General features: G+C 45.8%; 1 protein-coding gene across 1 annotated transcript in view; it reads right to left on the reverse strand.

Moving 5' to 3' along the window:
- PTPN14 (protein tyrosine phosphatase non-receptor type 14) overlaps positions 1 to 14,765 on the reverse strand; it is a 70,930-nt gene extending 56,165 nt beyond the window's left edge. The window contains exon 1 of the mRNA XM_075267099.1: positions 14,544 to 14,765. The gene's annotated coding sequence lies outside the window, so the exon portion shown is untranslated. The remainder of the gene's footprint in view (positions 1 to 14,543) is intronic.
- Positions 14,766 to 17,902: the final 3,137 nt, after the last annotated feature.

Below are 17,902 nucleotides of genomic sequence, written 5' to 3' on the forward strand. Positions count from 1 at the left end.
ATAGCGCATGTGGACAGGGGTTGTTTTGATGGAACAACCCATTTAAAGAGTCACCAAGTCTAAAAAGCCCAATGACATGTGATCGGCACCATCAACCTGAACATTTTGATATTTTGCATATACAAATCCGTTCAGCCATTCCAAAGATATAAGCCCTGTTGGGTTGGTATGGTCGAAACACTGTGTAACCTACAGCACCTGAAGTCCCCGCCCCCAAAGAACAAAAGTGTTACCGCCCACTTAGCTAGTAGACCTTAATTCTCATCACTACTAACAGGGCTTATATCTTTGGAATGGCTGAACGGATTTTGATAAACAAAACACCAAAATGTTCAGGGTGTTCAGATGATTGAAGTCATTGGGCTTTTCAGATCACCTTTAAGACTGGTGAAAGGAATATAGGTGACGGAGAAGACAATAGTCCTAATATTCTACGAAGGAAGATGTGTGGACACCATATAAACCCCAAAGTCTAAAACCATCTACAAGTTTTTCTTTTCCAAGAACGGTTTCATTTCAAGTCTTCTCAGGCAGTCGTCTAGCCATCAGGGTTTTCCCAAAAACCTTCTCACAATCTTACAGTATGCCATCTGCTCCGAGCATTCATACATTCTTCTTAAAGACTTGGGATTTTGTGGTCGTACTAATTCCAGACTAAACTCCCGTGTAGTGCTTGGCAACATGTGAATACTCCAGACAAATGCCAACTCTTAGAGTCCTGATTCACGTAGATTTAGAGGATATAAAAGATTGGCTCCTCACCAGGGCTAAGTGTGCCACCTAAAGCTTGCAGAACACGTAGTGGGGAGATTCTTGTTTTTGGAATCTTTTTCTATTATCTTTTTTATATTGTGTTCACGGGCAAGTGTTATTAAAGAACATTTTAGGCTTTTGTGTTACGATGGTTGGAGGTTGTCCAAATTAGGCTTCGTTCACGTTACGTCAGAGTCTATCAGGTGCGTACAAGGTATAGCCTACATGTGCCAATGTAAAAGCATATAGTAATATAGGTGACCCATTAACTCCCAAACCTAAACCGGGCAAGTTTTTAGAATAGAGTTCAATCCCATATGGCAAACGTTTGGTTCATATGGAAGGTGAACAAAGCCTTATTATGTTCTTATAAGAGATCCCACTCCCTAGATGGATGGTTTTCGAGAGGGGAACCTCCCGCTATGTTGTCCAGATATAGTATTAACTGTATTTATGCGACAAGACCCTTATGGTGCCCATATACACACCAGTTTCGATGGGAACGGTCGGTGGTCTTCCTCATGTGGGCCTCTTAACAGAAGAGATCGGGCAAAGGAAGGATCGGCACTATGAATTTTATTAAGTCCGATCTTTGTTTTCTCCCCTCTCTCTACTAAAAACACAAGTGCCCTCGGCTGAATGGAAAATGAATGTGTATGGGATTCGGAAATATAGATGTGGGCCCTTAACTGTCTAAGATATATGGGCACCTTCAATGATCATTAGAGTTGAGCGATCGGGATTGGAAAAGATTGGATCTCGATCGGCAATCGAGCAAATTTCACGATCGCGATCGGCTGGAAAATGATCGAAAATCGGATTTTGAAATCTCAAGATCGGCTCAACCTTAAAAGTGACTTTTCTCATAGCGAAGCATTGACTAGGGTTGAGCGATCGGGATCCGGAAAGATCGGATCCCGATCGGCGATCGAGCAAATTTCACGATCGGGATCGGCTGGAAAATTATCGGAAGTCGGATTTTAAAATCGATCCTGAAATCTCAAGATCGGCTCAACCCCAATGATCATACAGGAAAAAAAAAAAAAGTCAGAAAATATACAAAAATATTCAGATCATTCTCATAGGCCTACAACTATACTGTAGACATTTGTAGGCTTTTCTACAGCCAAGAATTTAAAGTGAGTTTGTAACTTAGTCACCAAGATTTTGAGTCCGAAGTGGTCAATACCCCTCCCCCACTTCTTAAGCAGTACACCCTCCACTCAGAGGCAATATAAGACATTATTAATAAAGACAGTCTCGTTCACAGTGAGGGATTTGTATGAATGTATCAGAATGCGATCACCTCAATTCCAGGTGAGGGATGTTTCCGCAGATCAAGGGATGACAGATTGACACTCGGTGGTGAGAAGTCCTACGTCTGACCAGATGGATGAGGCTACAGAGAAGCACCTGTGTCTCATTTTAGGGAACGACAAACTGCGGTGGCTTTACATATATAGTGAAAACTCTATGAGATGTCCAACCAAAATTGTGGCCTTCTAGGGTGGTGGTCTTTTCAAAGAAGAAGATTCACATGGAAACCTCAAATCAATCATAGAAAGTACGTATGGTCTGGGTAAGGTCTTCTCAAAGAGGTGGCCATTTGGAGAGGTTACACTGTATCTGCTGGGTTCTTCGGGATCACCAAATGTTTGACCATCTAGTAGCCAAAAAGGTTGACGACAACCTGATTAGTTTTGTTGTCCAAAGATGGATAGCACACTAGAGGCTTTAGGGGCCAGACTGACCACTTTAGGAGCCACTTTCATAGAGGTCAATCGAGATCCACCTAACAAATTTGGAGTGGTAGCCAACTGGCTATCCGGCTCCAAGAGATTTTGCAATTTATTCCACTACCGATGATGAATTTAAATTTCTGTTCCACATTTCGATAAACAATGAAACATTCCTGAACAACCTGCGAGCTCACGGCTGTCGTCAGGCTCCAATTCCCAGCATGCTCCGTCATGATACCCAGCGTAACTAGTACACTCGGCATCGCCACAAATCCTTGATCTTCCAGGTGAAACATCTGTTACTCTGAAAAGCATCTAAAGTCCTCGGTGAGCGTTTCACACAGGATTTAGGTGGATTTATGTCTAAAGAATAGAGTCTTTCATGACTCCGGCAAAAGCCAAGATTCCACCTTTCCGCTTGCTCATAATTAGCCGCTTGCTCTTCTGCTCAGCAATGCCAGGCATGCAAATATTCCTACCACAAAACCAGGGGATAAAAAAACAAAGGCAAGAAAATTTTTGTTCAGTTTATAATATAATATTATCACTAGGGTTGAGGGATGGGAAAGATTGGATCCCGATCAGCGATTGAGCAAATTTCACGATAGCTGGAAAATGATCGGAAATCGGATTTTGAAATCTCAAGATTGGCTCAACCCTAAAAGTGACTTTTCCGATAGAGAAGCATTGACTAGGGTTGAGCGATCGGGAAAGATGGGATCCCAATCGGTAATCGAGCAAATTTCACGATCGGTTGGAAAATGATCGGAAATCGGATTTTAAAATCGATCCCTCTCAAGATCGGCTAAACCCTAATTATCACATTGTCAGCAATTTTATGGGACCATACCAAATGGAGAACCAAAAGCGTTGGCAGTCGGACTAGGACTCAATTTTTATTTTTTTTTTACTTATTTTTCTGATTTTTATTCCCAAATTACGGTAGATGGGTACGAGAAAAACCTTAGGTCCCAAAACCATTTACCGCCCAGTCTAAAGACCTCTTCTGGTGTACACAGGCATCGCTATTCAAGGATGGTTCTATGGGAAAGTTTTCTAGACATTTTCCGTGGAGGAAGGGGAGGAGATAAAATGTGACACCATCTATTGTCAGTAGTGATGTAATGATGGGTCAGTGGTGTTATCTATAGAGGTGTTATCTTTTATTGTAATCCTGTCTGTGGTGTAAATGAGGTGACTGCTGCAAAGAAAACCCAATTGTCAAGTTATTTTTAGGCTTGGGAGGGAAAATTGCAAGATTTAAAAAAATAAATAAATAAAAAAAATAAAAAATTTTACCGACATGGAAAATATTTAACGAAAATATTAAAAGTTCTTAAAAATTGTTTAACATTAAACTTGGTTTCTTAGTTCTTTCAGTTTCTGGGAAAGCTGGGTGATAGCTAATATGAATCACAGGGACTGTCACAGATATTGGAATATTGACTATATGACACTTTTGTTAAGGAATCTAGGAAAGCTGGGTGACAACCCTGAGAGGTAACAGCATTTTAGACTTGGTTTGGGATGGCGTTTTCATCTTAACCTAAAATCCCATCCGGGATAAGCGGGAGCGTTCATGAAGAAAGGAGACGCTACAAGATGTCTTTATGTGAAATGTGACACAGCATTGTTTACCAGCTCAGTAGTTTGGAAAAGTAGGAACGTCATCCAATTACCAGGCAGGAAATGGAGTCTGGTAATAAATCTGAGGTGAGGCGAGAGCTGCTCGCTTATCTCCACCCTGCACATGCTGGATACAACAATACTGCACAAAAGATATATAAAACACAATGCAACACAAGCATCCAAAATCTAATATCAATGACTGGCCCATACGTCACACATGTAGTTATCAGAGCGCTGCGCGGCGAGCTGTCCACCTGTGCGTCCATTACATGACCAGGACAGGTTCTTATCCACTGGAAGCAAACAGTGAAGGTTCCTAGTGAGTGGCAGCAAGCAGAGATCCCCATGTGCATAGGGGAATCTAGGCCAGAAAATCCCACATGGGACAGATTTTCTGGCCCGAACCCAGTCAGGAGTCTTGGACACCTTACATCATAGTGATCTACGGTCCTATAACATACACATCACTATGATGCAAAGAGTCCCATCACCTGAATAAGGAGTCCCATCTCCTAAATAAGGAGTCCCAACTGCTGAATAAGTTTGGGTTGAGAAACCTGGCTTATGTACAGACCAGATTTTGCCCCATGCCTAGTCAAGATACCCCATAACATAATGCCAGACGCAGTAAAGATGCCCTATAAGAGAGTGCCAGATTCAGGTTGGGAAATCCGCCTTTGTTATGGACCTGATTTTCCAGTGCTCCGGCCCCAGTCGGGACGCCCCATAACACGGTGCTCCGGCCCCAGTCGGGACGCCCCATAACACGGTGCTCCAGCCCCAGTCGGGACGCCCCATAACACGGTGCTCCGGCCCCAGTCGGGACACCTCATAACACAGTGCTCCGGCCCCAGTCGGGACGCCCCATAATACAGTGCTCACACCCAAGTCGGGACATACCATAACACAGTGCTCTGGCCCCAGTCGGGACGCCCCATAACATGGTGCTCCGGGCCCAGTCGGGACGCCCCATAACACGGTGCTCCGGGCCCAGTCGGGACGCCCCATAACACGGTGCTCCGGCCCCAGTTGGGATGCCCCATAACACGGTGCTCCAGCCCCAGTCGGGACGCCCCATTACACAGTGCTTCGGCCCCAATCAGGATGCCCCATAACACAGTGCAACGGTCCCAGACGGGACACCCCATAACACGGTGCTCCAGACCCAGTCGGGACACCCCATAACACAGTGCTCCGGCCCCAGTCAGGATGCCCCATAATACAGTGCTCACACCCAAGTCGGGAAGTACCATAACACGATGCTCCGGCCCCAGTCGGGACGCCCCATTACACAGTGCACCGGCCCCCAATCGGGATGCGCCATAACACAGTGCTCCGGCCCCAGTCAGGCTTCTCTCATCAAATTCTAAAGTTCAACTTTTTATTAAAAAACAAAAAAACAAACCACAACAAAATAAAACATCCCTGGGAATAAAGGATCTACAGGCCCACCATGGCCGTTATGAGCCCCAGCAGGGGTCTTTAAGAAGAAATCTAAGCCTTCTAATCTAAAGCTGTTCCTTCCACCTACAAATTAAACATCACATTCCCATGCCGAGAGCCGGGCCTGGCCACATTTCTCATATTTTCCACAGTGGAAGGCCGCTCGGGATCTCTGACAGATCGGCGTACATGCTGGATAGTGACCTGAAACAATAAGAAGGTCAGCGACTATGGACCAGTCACAGGAAGTGGAGCATGATATTGAAACGCCTCGCTGAAACTACACAGGCACGAAACGTGTGAATTTCAGAATCTGGTGAAGATAAGCACCTGCTGATCACAAAACAATGTCCCCATGTTATGACCCACAACATTTTTTCCAATTATCCATCATGGGAATATTTTCAACGTCGGAACAGGGCGGCCTAACAAGAGATAAGGACATGAGGGAGGCATGGGGTACACATATCAGACCACAACATTTGTTTCATATTTACAGAAGTCTCATTCTAAAGTGGGTCTCCGACCATCAGGAATAGGCGTCATTCACCACACACTTTAAATTTCACTGCATTCTTGCTTAAAGGGGAACTTTCAACACCTCCACCAAACACAGTTTTTTGTGTCCATCAATAGTAGTTTTTCCCACAGATTCTGGCGCAGTTGGAATTTTCTCTCTTGTCTCCATCGTTCCTGAATAAATGGTGCTGTTAGTTTTTACCATCAGATATGTGAAGCAGGCTCTCTACAGTCAGATACGCAGTCTTGCACTGGAGCAGGTAGTCTAGGACTGCCCATTTGGGTGCTGAAAACAACAGCACTGATTGCTCAGGAACGGTAGAGGCTAGAGAAAAAATTCCAACTGTGTCGGAATCAGTGGAGCAGTGCCTATTAAGGGATGTAAAGAACTGGTGGAGGTGGTGAAAGATCTTTTTTAGGCTGCGGCCCCACGATATGGAAACACAGCTTTTTTTTTGTTGCAGATTTTGTTGCGTTTTTTTGAGCCAAAGCCAGGAATGGATTGAACAGAAGGGAGAAGTATAAGAACTTCCTATATATTTCCCATTCCTTGTGTGGTCACTTCTAGATTTGGCTCAAAAATCTGCAACAAAAAAAGAAGCGTTTCCGCGACGTGGGGTCTTAGCCTTAAAGTGGTTTTCGAGGACTTTAATGACTGATGGCCTAGCCTTAGAATATTGTAGATTAGTGGGGGTCTGACTCTCAGTACCCCTACCGACCAGTTTTTGTTTTGTTTTTTTTTAAGGAGCTGCGGTACTTGGGCAAGCAATGTGCCCTCTTCATTAGCAAGTACAGTGCCATCCAGTCTGTAGTGGAAGTACGTGGTACTACATGAAGCTCTGGATCATTTGCTTGAATAGGAAGGAGCTGTAACATCATGTACCCAAAAAATCTGTGGTGCACAGATCAGTGGGAGGTCCATCACTCAGGTTATAATGATAACCTCCCTTAAGGATAGACTATTAACACTAAAGTCCCAAAAAACCCTTTTATGGTCAGCATCTGGTCATCTTGGTGCAACATTGGTTTGTCCATTGAAATTAAGTAATCACTCCAGTCACGTTTCCACATTCTATGGTGGCAAAATTGTTCGCCACAGTCACTTGTCTACATGTGCTATTGTGACATAACCACAAAAAGATGGGGGCATAAATGTATGAAAATTATATGGTAAATATACTAAACATTAAGGGGGGCATGACTTGTGACCTATCCACTGAAAATGGTAGATCGGTGGTGGCCTAACTGCTTGGCTTGCCCCATTGGTCAAATCGGAGGCCCCAATTCCTTCACCGTGAAAACGCCAAGGAAGAGTGAACAGAGAGTTGACATGTTGCACACTATGGGAGTGATGGAAAGAGTCAAGAAGACGTTTCCTCTAAGACAGCCACCCTACAGATCAGCTGTTCCTTGCAGGGCCGACGCTATGAACCTCCGTTGAGACGAGTCTGACGTTGCCAAAACCTTCCTTAAATAAAATTTGCGTAATAGTTTTCCTTTTCATTCTAAATTTTACAACCATTATGTCCTCATCACAGCAGGAGTTTTTATCTCTACTCAGTGGTGCCCCCTGTTGAACAAACCATATTATATGACCTGTCACATTTCAAGTAAATCTTCTTACTCTCACTTGCATGAACTGGGGGGTCGTCAAGTCAAGACGCCCAAGGATTAAACATTAAAGGCCTACGTTAAGGAGAGGCGATCAATGTTAAAGGGAAACTGTCAGTAAGTCCATGCTGCCCTCCACACAGGCAGCACAAAATACTGACAGGCTCCCACCTTACAAAATCTGGGCACAGGGAGAAATGTCCGATGGCCAGCTTTACCCACTTCCACCTTGGGTTCTGAGCTCCAAGTCACACAACATCCCACAAGTTCCTTGTTTTTCCGGCCGATTGTAGAAGGATGTAACGGACAAGTGAGAAAATTATTTGTACACAAGTTTCCCGACTTCACAGGTTTCTCCTACAATTGACAGATCTCACAAGCTACGCTCAACACTCGGGGTCTGCAAAAAGAAGACCCGGCCATGCCCTTTTAGTTTTGAGTTCCTACCATGGATTTCACGCCATAAGCAGAAGAAGGATGCATTATGACAATTCCAACATTGGTGATAAATTGCTGAATTTTTTTTTTACCTTTTTTAGGGACATTCTTTTCCTCCTCTTGTAGGTTTAGTGTTGGCCCTAACAATGCATTCCATACACTCCGGGGCTGATCCACTCTGACAAACAGTGGCCTTTAGCTGATGACCATAAAAACAGGGTCATAGAGCATTTAGTGCCACGGCCGCAGGAACGTAAGATACCTCCACAAAAAAAATTCCACCTCATTCTTTTCTTTGTATGACCCTATTCAATACATCCTATTGTTCACAGCGAAGGGCAAAGTAGTTGGTGCCCTAAATTGTAGCCTCAGCCTTGAGCTCGGTGTAAGCATTGTAGACATTAATAAAACCTGAATATAAACAGATGTTCCATGACTTTTTCCTTTTGCTTTTTTTCTCCCCCTTTTAAATACACAAACACACTTAATGTGTGTTTGTTTTAAGCCGGGATTAGGCGAAGCGCTTCTATCCTACTGCAATTCTCAGTAGGCTTTGGCAGCTGCAAAACTGAACAGCCACCCCGGATAAAACTAAATGGACGACAACAAAACTAAAAATTGTCAAAATAAAAAAAGTTCAATTTATAATACTGGTATAGCAAAGGGGCGACAGGAACCAGGGCCTGAGTGCACCCCATAAAGCCACACCAACACTGGGAGGGCTGGCTCACCAGAAGACCCTTTGGTGGATTTGGGCTGTAAGGCAATAATGGGGCCAAAGAGGTCCTTAAGGACAACCACAAGGACCTTATGTGTATGATAAACTAGGTTATCAAGAACTTAAAGGAGCTATTGGAACGGGACCCAGGATCTCCAACACCCCTTCTCCCCTCCCGAGTTGCTTGGCCTCCTCTACCAGGGTGGTAACCAGTGGTTCGTCTGCAGTAGAACCGCGGGAAGTATTGAAATCCTCCCCTTTAAGACCCTTCTAACAATTCTTTTGCATACATTTACCGTATGTCCTACAAAAACTACTGGCCCATAAGTTAAAAGAAGGTTGGCAGCAGATGCCATACCCATAGGGATCCATATTATTAAAAAAAATGGTATGCCTTTTCTGGATGGCGCCATATGGAATAATGTGGTGTACCGTGCTGTACCGTACAGTTAAAGGGGTTGTCCCATAACAAGGATCCTCTCTATACTGCTAGTTTATGTGGATTTAAGACTTTTCCTAAATACATTGCTTTATCAAAACTGCTTTGTTTGGCCGCTATCTTAATTTATTCACTTCATTGTTGATACTACGTTTCTATGGTCACTGGGCTTGTCTGCTCATTTCCCAAGTGATGTAGCTGCCTGCTCTCAGGAAGGGGGGGAAGGGGCTGACAAGCAACGGAGCTTCTCAGATAGGGGAGGGGGGAGGTGAGAGCTCCAGGATTACTGTGCTGTCTATCTTCAGCTTTTACACTTATCAGCCAGTTTAATTGAATTTGGCTGATAAGGGCTGAGATAAGGAGTCCGTTACCTCTGTATGTAATGCAAGCTAACTCAAATACAGCTCTGCTACATCAGTTTCCACATCAGCTTTATACTGTAGTAATGCATTTACAACCAATCCCTCATTACGGACTGCAAACATAGCAGATAGCAGAACAAGTGAAACCCTGCCCACCAATGTGCCGAGAAATCCAGGAAGTGAAGAGAGCACAGAGCCCTGCCAGCTGCAGAACAAGAGTTATGGGAATACCCCTTTAAGAGATAATACTGGTGGCCTAGCCTTAGAATAGGTCATCAATACCAGAACAGTGGGGGTGCCAGGCGTCGAACCTTCTCAAACCTCTTCTTAGGATAGATCACCAATATCACTTTTCGGACAACCTCTTTGAGCAGAAAGCAGAAGCCCTGGAGGTACCATCAAGTCGAGACCACCATGCGGACAACAAGGGTCTTGGAGACCATTAACCTAAAGATTTCCAAGTATAGTAAACTCACACTGAGTGAGGGCTTTATACAGTGCAAGTCTGCTGGGAAAGCTCCTGGTCCATATGTTAAATGCACCCAGAGGCCCCACATTACCTGGACGTTGGCCATAGAGAAGGTACTCTAGTCTCCAATTGATGGAAACTCCAGCACTTCTGTTTTTAGCTTAAAGGAGTTGTCCAAAACGTGATTTTGGTGATCTATCCTACAAACAGGCCATCAATGAAAGTGCCCATCAATGGATATATTCTGTATGGAGATGGAGCCATGAGAACCTTCTCTGGTGGACCCAAGGACCCCAATTCTAACACTGGAAGTGTTCAGAACCATAAAATAACATCAGGAAATGTAAAACCATGAAGGACCTACATAGAGGTGGAAACACACAATGGGTGAGGGATCAAAGCATTATCCAAAAACCACAGTCACCATTTCAGATCTCCCGGCTCAATACACAGCTTCTAAAACCGGTCAGAGATGGTGACATCTTGTACTCCAACGTGATCTAAGACAAGAGATCTCGCTACCTTCTCAATTACGAGCAGAAATGTGTTCCTGCCCTTCAGTGAGCCCTGATGAATGCATCAAAAAGCTTCACAAATGTTGCCCCAGGGCTGGACAGATGCCGAGACAATGCAGCTGGCACCTAACTTTTTGAAGTCTATGGAAGTTCTCATTGAATGGCTACTCAAAAAAAAAAGAAATTACTTTTACTGGAATTTTGTCCATCCCCATGTTCCCCCGCGATAGAGAAGCCAGTGCAGTGACTATTTCCAATTACCAGGTCTGGCTTCCATCCAAAAAGCTCTCCCCGGTGCTGCACCTTTCCAGGTTTTATCTGTGTTTACCAATGCCTTTAATGACCTCCAGCTATCACATTACCTTGTCACATCCTCCTACTCACTTCCTTTCTCTGAGACTTCTCCCGTGCTGCCCCCATGCTAGGGAATGTGCCCCCCTGGGCAATCAGGCCCACCTTTAATTACTATGAGCTCCACCGACCTGCAAAAATTTGCTGAAGGGGTCAAACCCACAACCCCCCCCTACTCCTTGGCCCTTACCCCTCCCGTTCCATAGAGATAACGTTGGCGTCCAACCCAGACGGGGTTGATAATGGAATCAATGAGCCCAAATTCCTCAGTTTTTTTTAATATCTGCACCTTAACATCTGGTTGACGTACAAGACTTAGAAGATCTTGAAGTTCTAGACATTATACTTTGTGTCCCTAGGACAACACCTGTTGTCAGTGCTTGTTGCTCCACAGCAATGAAGACGTCTTTGCCTTGTAGGACGCCAACATATATCATAGCGCTGTATAGCCATTCCTTATCTCATGCACGTTCGGGAATCGAGCGTGACCCTTGTATATGAGGCGAGTCAGCGTGCAAACCGACCCTGGAAGGCCGAGGCTCGGCACCAGTTTTTTACCAGCCTTTTTTGGGAAACTAGCGCGATCATTACTAGCCACCGACGCTTGGCACCCAGCTTCCCAGACTCCTGAGTGGCAAATCTGACAAGTTACACCGGGCTCAATGAGTAAGAGGAGGATGTCTCACCGCAGACCTAGGAAGGAGTGTGACAACCAACACATCCAGCAAAAAAAGCAGCAGGTGGAATCAGAAGGTCAGGGGTCAGGAATGCAGGGTGAAGGGCGCAAGGCTGGGAAGAATTGGATCCCGTATCTGGAGATCTTCCACGTTTTGTGCGTCTCCTTACAGTCACAAGGGCCATATTATACTAAGACACTGCAATGATTGCAGGATAGGACTGCACAACGCGCATCTCTGAGGTCTGTTATCATGGAGACACATAGATCTGCGTGAGATCTGTACACACAAAACCGTAGGATACTGGCGATACCTCAACGGATTCCGGAAAATTTGGAAAGCTGGGTGACAAGACATGTGTAATGGTAAGTTCGCAGGGTAGCTTTTGAAGAGGTTTTTAAAGTGGTCTTCTGCCTCAAAAACCTGCTCAAAAACACCCTTGGGGAACACACGGAGCCTGAGCCTTTGGTTTTTGGGGCTCATCAGCATGACGACACATGCCGCAGTTTTAGGAGTGTGCCTGCGCCAGTCACTGCGTCAGGATCGGGTAGTACCCCTCTTATTTACCCGTGTGCTCAAAACAGAAGCGTCACTTCTAGCCAACAATTAGGGATGGTTCTTAGACTAAGGCCCCACGGGCCGTATCCGCAGCACTAAAGCGCTGCGGGAAGAACCGCAGCGTGAACGCATTGCAGTTCTTTCCGCAGCGCTTTTAAGAGAAAAGTTCACAGAGTTTTCCTCCGCGGACTTTCTCTTAACATTATATCTACGGGAAAGCCGCCGGCGTTTCCGTAGAAATAATTGACATGCTGCGATTTGCAAAGCCGCAACGGCTTTGCACATCGCAGCATGTCTGCGCTGCGATCTTTTCCGCAAAGCGGGGATGGGATTCGCATCCACTTTGACTGCACTGTACAATGCAGCGATTTTTCCCGCAGCGTCTCCGTTGCGGGAAAATCGCGGAGTTTCCGGTCCGTGGGGGGCCCCGGCCTTAAACAGGATTTTGAGGCGGAAGACCATCTTTATATCCCCTCCAAAAATGAGTGTGTGAACTTACCCCAAGGCTAGGGATACATGGCAACTTTGCCCTCGACCAAAGATGGCGGCGCCACCCAACAACTCCTTCCTTAACGCAAGTGAACAGAGTCATACTGTGACCCCAAGACTGCTGCGGCTTCTAGTCGCAAAAAGATGGGAGTCGCGGTTTTTTTTTTTTGCGACCTGAAAACGCTAAGCCCTCAGGGGTCGCAATGCGAATCCATTCACTTACATTAGTCACATGGCGATCTTCAAATGTGCAATGTTAGTCGTAGCCAAAGTCGCCGTGCAGCCCTGGCCTTAAAGAAAAATGGTCTCTGTTGCCCAAAGCAACTAATCACAGCCCAGAGCAGAACAAAACTGAAAGCTGAACTGCGGTTGGCGGCTACGGGCAACAAAGACGATTTTTCTTTTAGACAAGGTCAAATGACCCCGACATCCAATATGGCGGACATTACGACTTCTGCAAGGTTTGTCACCCAGCTTTCCTAGAGTCCCAAATGGAAAGTCTGCTCGAAGGCGCAGAAATACGGCAAACTGGAGCTCAGGTGAAACACTAGGAGAAGCAGGAATGTCAGGAACATGGGGAGCGTGTTGTAACCAGATGAGGACGGGGTCTCTATGGCCAGTGCAGACTTGACTGATAGTTAACAAAGGACAAGGTAAAGCTGTGGAAGCGGTGGGCGGGCCGCAGGCTGCCAGTGTAAACACACAGTGTACAGATCCAGGCAGAGCGCACATCATCCGATGGAGGAATAGACATGTCCTAGCACAGATCTGCACCAGGCGACAACGTGCTGTCTGGGGGTTAACCGCTTCACTGCCGAGGGTGCAGCTTATTGAAAAAAAAAATTAAAAATCCACGTCCGTCTCCATAACACGAAACGATTCCCATCTGCAGCTCGCGTAGACGCAAAGAACAGATGTAGCAGAGAGGAGTTTGTCGTTCCACCGTTCCCTATTCTGCATTCCGGATTGTAGGGATATCCCCATCACTTGCGTCACACATCACCGCCATCTCGATCGTACTGACAAACTCAGCTCAGGTTCGGTGGGGTTTTTTTGCAAGCGCACAATAAAGACGCAACAGTTTAGTATCCTCAAAAGGATAGGCCAGAAAACCATCTTTTAGAAACAGCGCCACACTTGTCTACGGGTTGTGTGAGGTATTGCAACTAAGAGGAGTTGACGTGACTAGGGCTAACCTGCAATACCGCTCACCACCAGGGGACAGGTGTGGCACTGTCCCATGTCTTTCTAATCCTAGACAATCCTTTTAATATTGGCGGGGGGGGGAACAAATATTTAAGTCAGTGGATGTGTTACAGGGACAAAATGCGGCGATGCACAGCTATCAGATCCAATAATTTGCATAATTCGGACATGATCTCGCTACAAGGGAAGGGGTTTATTTGTTGACATGTACTATATAGACGTGATATGTATGTCTTTATGGATATAAAGTAAAGTATATAGTGTCTGCCTTGTAGCACAAGTATATATAGTCTATTCTACAAGCACAATTCCATCCCCTACCCCAAAATCAGCATCTGGCGGCCAAATTTGGTCATATCACAAATGCAAATGGAGTCTCCACGTCTCCGAAAAAAACTGTTTAATGACCTTATCTTTGCCTTTCCATAGGAGACAAATTGTGGGCTGGGGGTACCACCGTCTCACCAACCTCCAGGACCAGCGAGGCACCAGCCTGTCCGAAGCCAAACAGTCAGAAAATCCAACCTAAATTTACAAATTCACATTGCCCCATTTTTTGTGCAACAGGTGGCGACTTGGTCACCGTCGCGTGATGGGGCTGGCGATGTGAGCCATGTGTGCACTTACCTGCATGAGTCGCCTTCCACTCCAATCCCAAATAAAGCACCAACAGCTACATCCAAAAATAATGGAAGAGAAGTCCTCGCACTTTGCAATCAAGTCTACTCCACCAGACAATAAATCACCCTCCAACTGTTGCAGATCCTCAGCACTGACGGGATCACAGCATCAGATCTCCATCCAGGATCAGGGCTTTGGAAGGCATCAGAAGCTCAAAACTTTGGCTGCAAAGTCTGCTAAAGAAGGAGGAATAAAGAGGAGGAGGAGGGAGCTGCAGAACCTGGGCTGAGTCACAGGAGGATGGAGGGGAGTGGGGAGAGAGGAGGAGGAGAAGCTGGAGGGTGTGCCTGGGACTCACAATGTGCCTTGGTGTGAAGTGCACTGATGGCCACTGCTCTAGCTCCTTCCTTCTTACATCACACTGCTGGAATCCCTGGAATGTGCAGCCACTGGGGATGTTACTGCTTTCTTATTAATCAAAGGGAAGGGGGATACACAGAGCAGCCCCCCTCCTGGAGGGAAGAGGTAGAGCAAGAACCTGCTGCAATTACAGGGGGTGTGCAGGAGCGTGCAGCCAGGGGTTAAATCTGTAGACCTGACTTTCCAAAAATAAACCAGAATTTACTTTAAGGGGGCATTCACACGGTGACGATAAAACCGCATGGAAGGAGTTGTGCCGTTAGGAACACTGACAGGGCAAGGGATAAGTGTCCGGTCACTGGGGGCCTTGCAGAAATTTGGAGAACAGGGGACCAAAAACTCCTTGTGAATGGAGCTCCTGTGTGCTACCAAGACCAGCGCCCCCTTCACTTCCAGCTCCTCTGGTTATGTGCAGGTCACACCTGCGTTTTCGTTTGAAGTGGACCCAAAAAATAGAAACCCAATCCACGGAAACCCGCTGACCCGATAGACTAGGATGGGGTCCGCCGGGTTCCCACCTGAAAAAATGTTTAGAGAAAAGTCTTATTTGCAGGATTTGGGGACAGAATTCCAGAAGTGACCAGGTGCAAGTGTGAACCTAACCTTAGCCCTATTTACTTCAACTGCTCTTAGTTGCAGTACCCGACAAAACCCGGATACAAATGTGGCGCTCCTAGAGATTACTCTTGCCCCATGGCAGTGAATGGAGCGCCGGTCAAGGAACTGCACTGGGGCTTTAGGGAAACTTTTGGTCCCATGCCCTCCTGATTGATGGTGGGGTCAGAGAATGGGCACAAGCTGCGGTTTGTCTGGCCCCCAATGGGTTTTGCCATACTGTAGATTTTGGACTTTGGATTGTGCATTTGCATAACAGAGTGGCCGCAGTAAACACACCGCCACCTGGGGAGCAGTAGCACATCACAAATTGTCCGGGAGGTGCAGAATGTGACACTCTATTGTGCTCCTGAACCTTCAGCTTTTTATGGCCAGATCATTAGCTCTGGAGTCATTTGTCAATCTTCAGGATGAATTGCGTCACCGGAATAGATTGATTTACTTTTATAGCAAAATAAAAAAAAATGTAAAATTAAAATTTTTACAATACCCAAAAATTAAAGCATGAAAACTGTGGATCACAGATGCGAGGCCCAGAATTCGGGATAGATTCTGGCCAGGGGTATATGCAAATCAGGGTCAAAACCAGCTTGCACCTTCATTTCTCAGACTCACCACTAACTAATTTCCATTGACTTCAGTAGGAGTTGTATAAGTCTATGGGGTGCCACCCCCAATGGGGGCTGTAGCTGCTGTTTCTGATACATTTTTACAGCTTTGAGAATGACATTGGGTCATTACCTAGGGGGTTGTAATTAGAATATAGAATTGTATTGCAAGAATATTTTTTCGGGCCACCATTCCAGATTTGCGTAATGCGTGTCACACAGTGCTTGGATGGACGTCTGATCTCACCATTATGAAGCATACCGGGCGTATTTGTCGTGCCAGAACTTTACGATGAGCGACTTGTTGACTCATGTAACAGACCACATGAAAATTGCCAACTGGACGTACGCAGTCGGCTCTGTCCGATGCAAAATGGCAGAGCCGACTGAGCATGCGTGGGATTTGAATCCCGAACAGTGTCTCAGCGGGTCCTGATGGAGAGCGATCAGCACAAGAAGAGAGAGGTGGCGCTGCATCTTTGGAAGAGCGTCTTCTTTGAGCACAGGGGTCGCCCCCTATGTTTTCTGAAGATTCATTTGAATAAAGAAATAAAGAACAAAAATTCTCCAAAACAGCGTCACGGAACAGAAAAATAAAGGTAGGAGAAGAATAGCTTTTCTAAAGGCTATTCCATAGACGAGTATTATCAGGAGGGGAGGGGGCGTCCTCCCCGCTAACACTGTACAGCGCGATAGGCGCTGCTGTGGAGAAGGACGTTCCTGACTGATTGTCAGAAACGCCCTTCTGACTGTAAAGCGCTACGGTACCGGTACCAATAGCTCTTTACCCGGGCACAGATCGGGAAAGCCAACAGTGCGCTGAATTCAGTGCACTGTCGGCTTTCCAGCAGTATATAGAACGGCCTGTGCCCAAATCGGTGAAAGGTCCTCTTTAAAGCTAAAGCCCCACGTTGTGGAAACGCAGCTTTTTTTGTTGCAGATTCTGTTGCGGCATTTTGAGCCAAAGCCAAGAATGGCTACAAATGGAATGGGAAATATATACAAAGCTCTTAAAAATGTCTAAATTCTGTTCACTCTAGTCCTGGCTTTGGCTCAAAAAAAACGCAACAAAATAAGCTGCGTTTCCGCAATGTGTGGCCTCAGCCTAAAGGGTGAGTGTTGGAACGGTCCACCAGACTAAACAGAGAATTTTCCAGTGGGCCCAGGCTCAAACACAATAATGGTCCAGCAGAAGACACCCCATAAGGGTGCTGTGGTCTATTTCCTAGGGTGCCAGAGGGTGGGCCCCGGAATCATTTTATCTCATGGCCCCAAACACTGGATATCTTCCTATATACCCAATTGGAGATACATGACCACAGAGGCAATATAGAATAATTCACATGGTCGTACCCGGTATCCTACAGTGAAAAGTAACCCTTTTTATTAGATTTTTGATATACGTGAATATTGATATAACCTGCCTTCTATTTGTGTCAGTGTGTCACCCAACACTGGCCAATGGAGGATTACGGTATATGGATTATATGATGTTATACAAGGTTTTACTGGGATTTATTTCCATTCATGTTTATTCAAGAAAATACCCCAAAATAGTAACCCATTGAAAAGTGCTATCCTGCAGCGGCAGAGCTCCACCTGGTAAACAGGCAGCGATTCCACCCATTGAGTCATATTCTGGATGTTGCAGGTGGAATGTTCATTACACAATCCCAATAAACAAACAAGTTGAGGGTTACAAGAGCGGGCATGTCCGGGCAC

The sequence above is a fragment of the Leptodactylus fuscus genome, chromosome 3, assembly GCF_031893055.1.
Source record: "Leptodactylus fuscus isolate aLepFus1 chromosome 3, aLepFus1.hap2, whole genome shotgun sequence".
In the NCBI taxonomy this organism is placed as follows: domain Eukaryota; kingdom Metazoa; phylum Chordata; class Amphibia; order Anura; family Leptodactylidae; genus Leptodactylus; species Leptodactylus fuscus.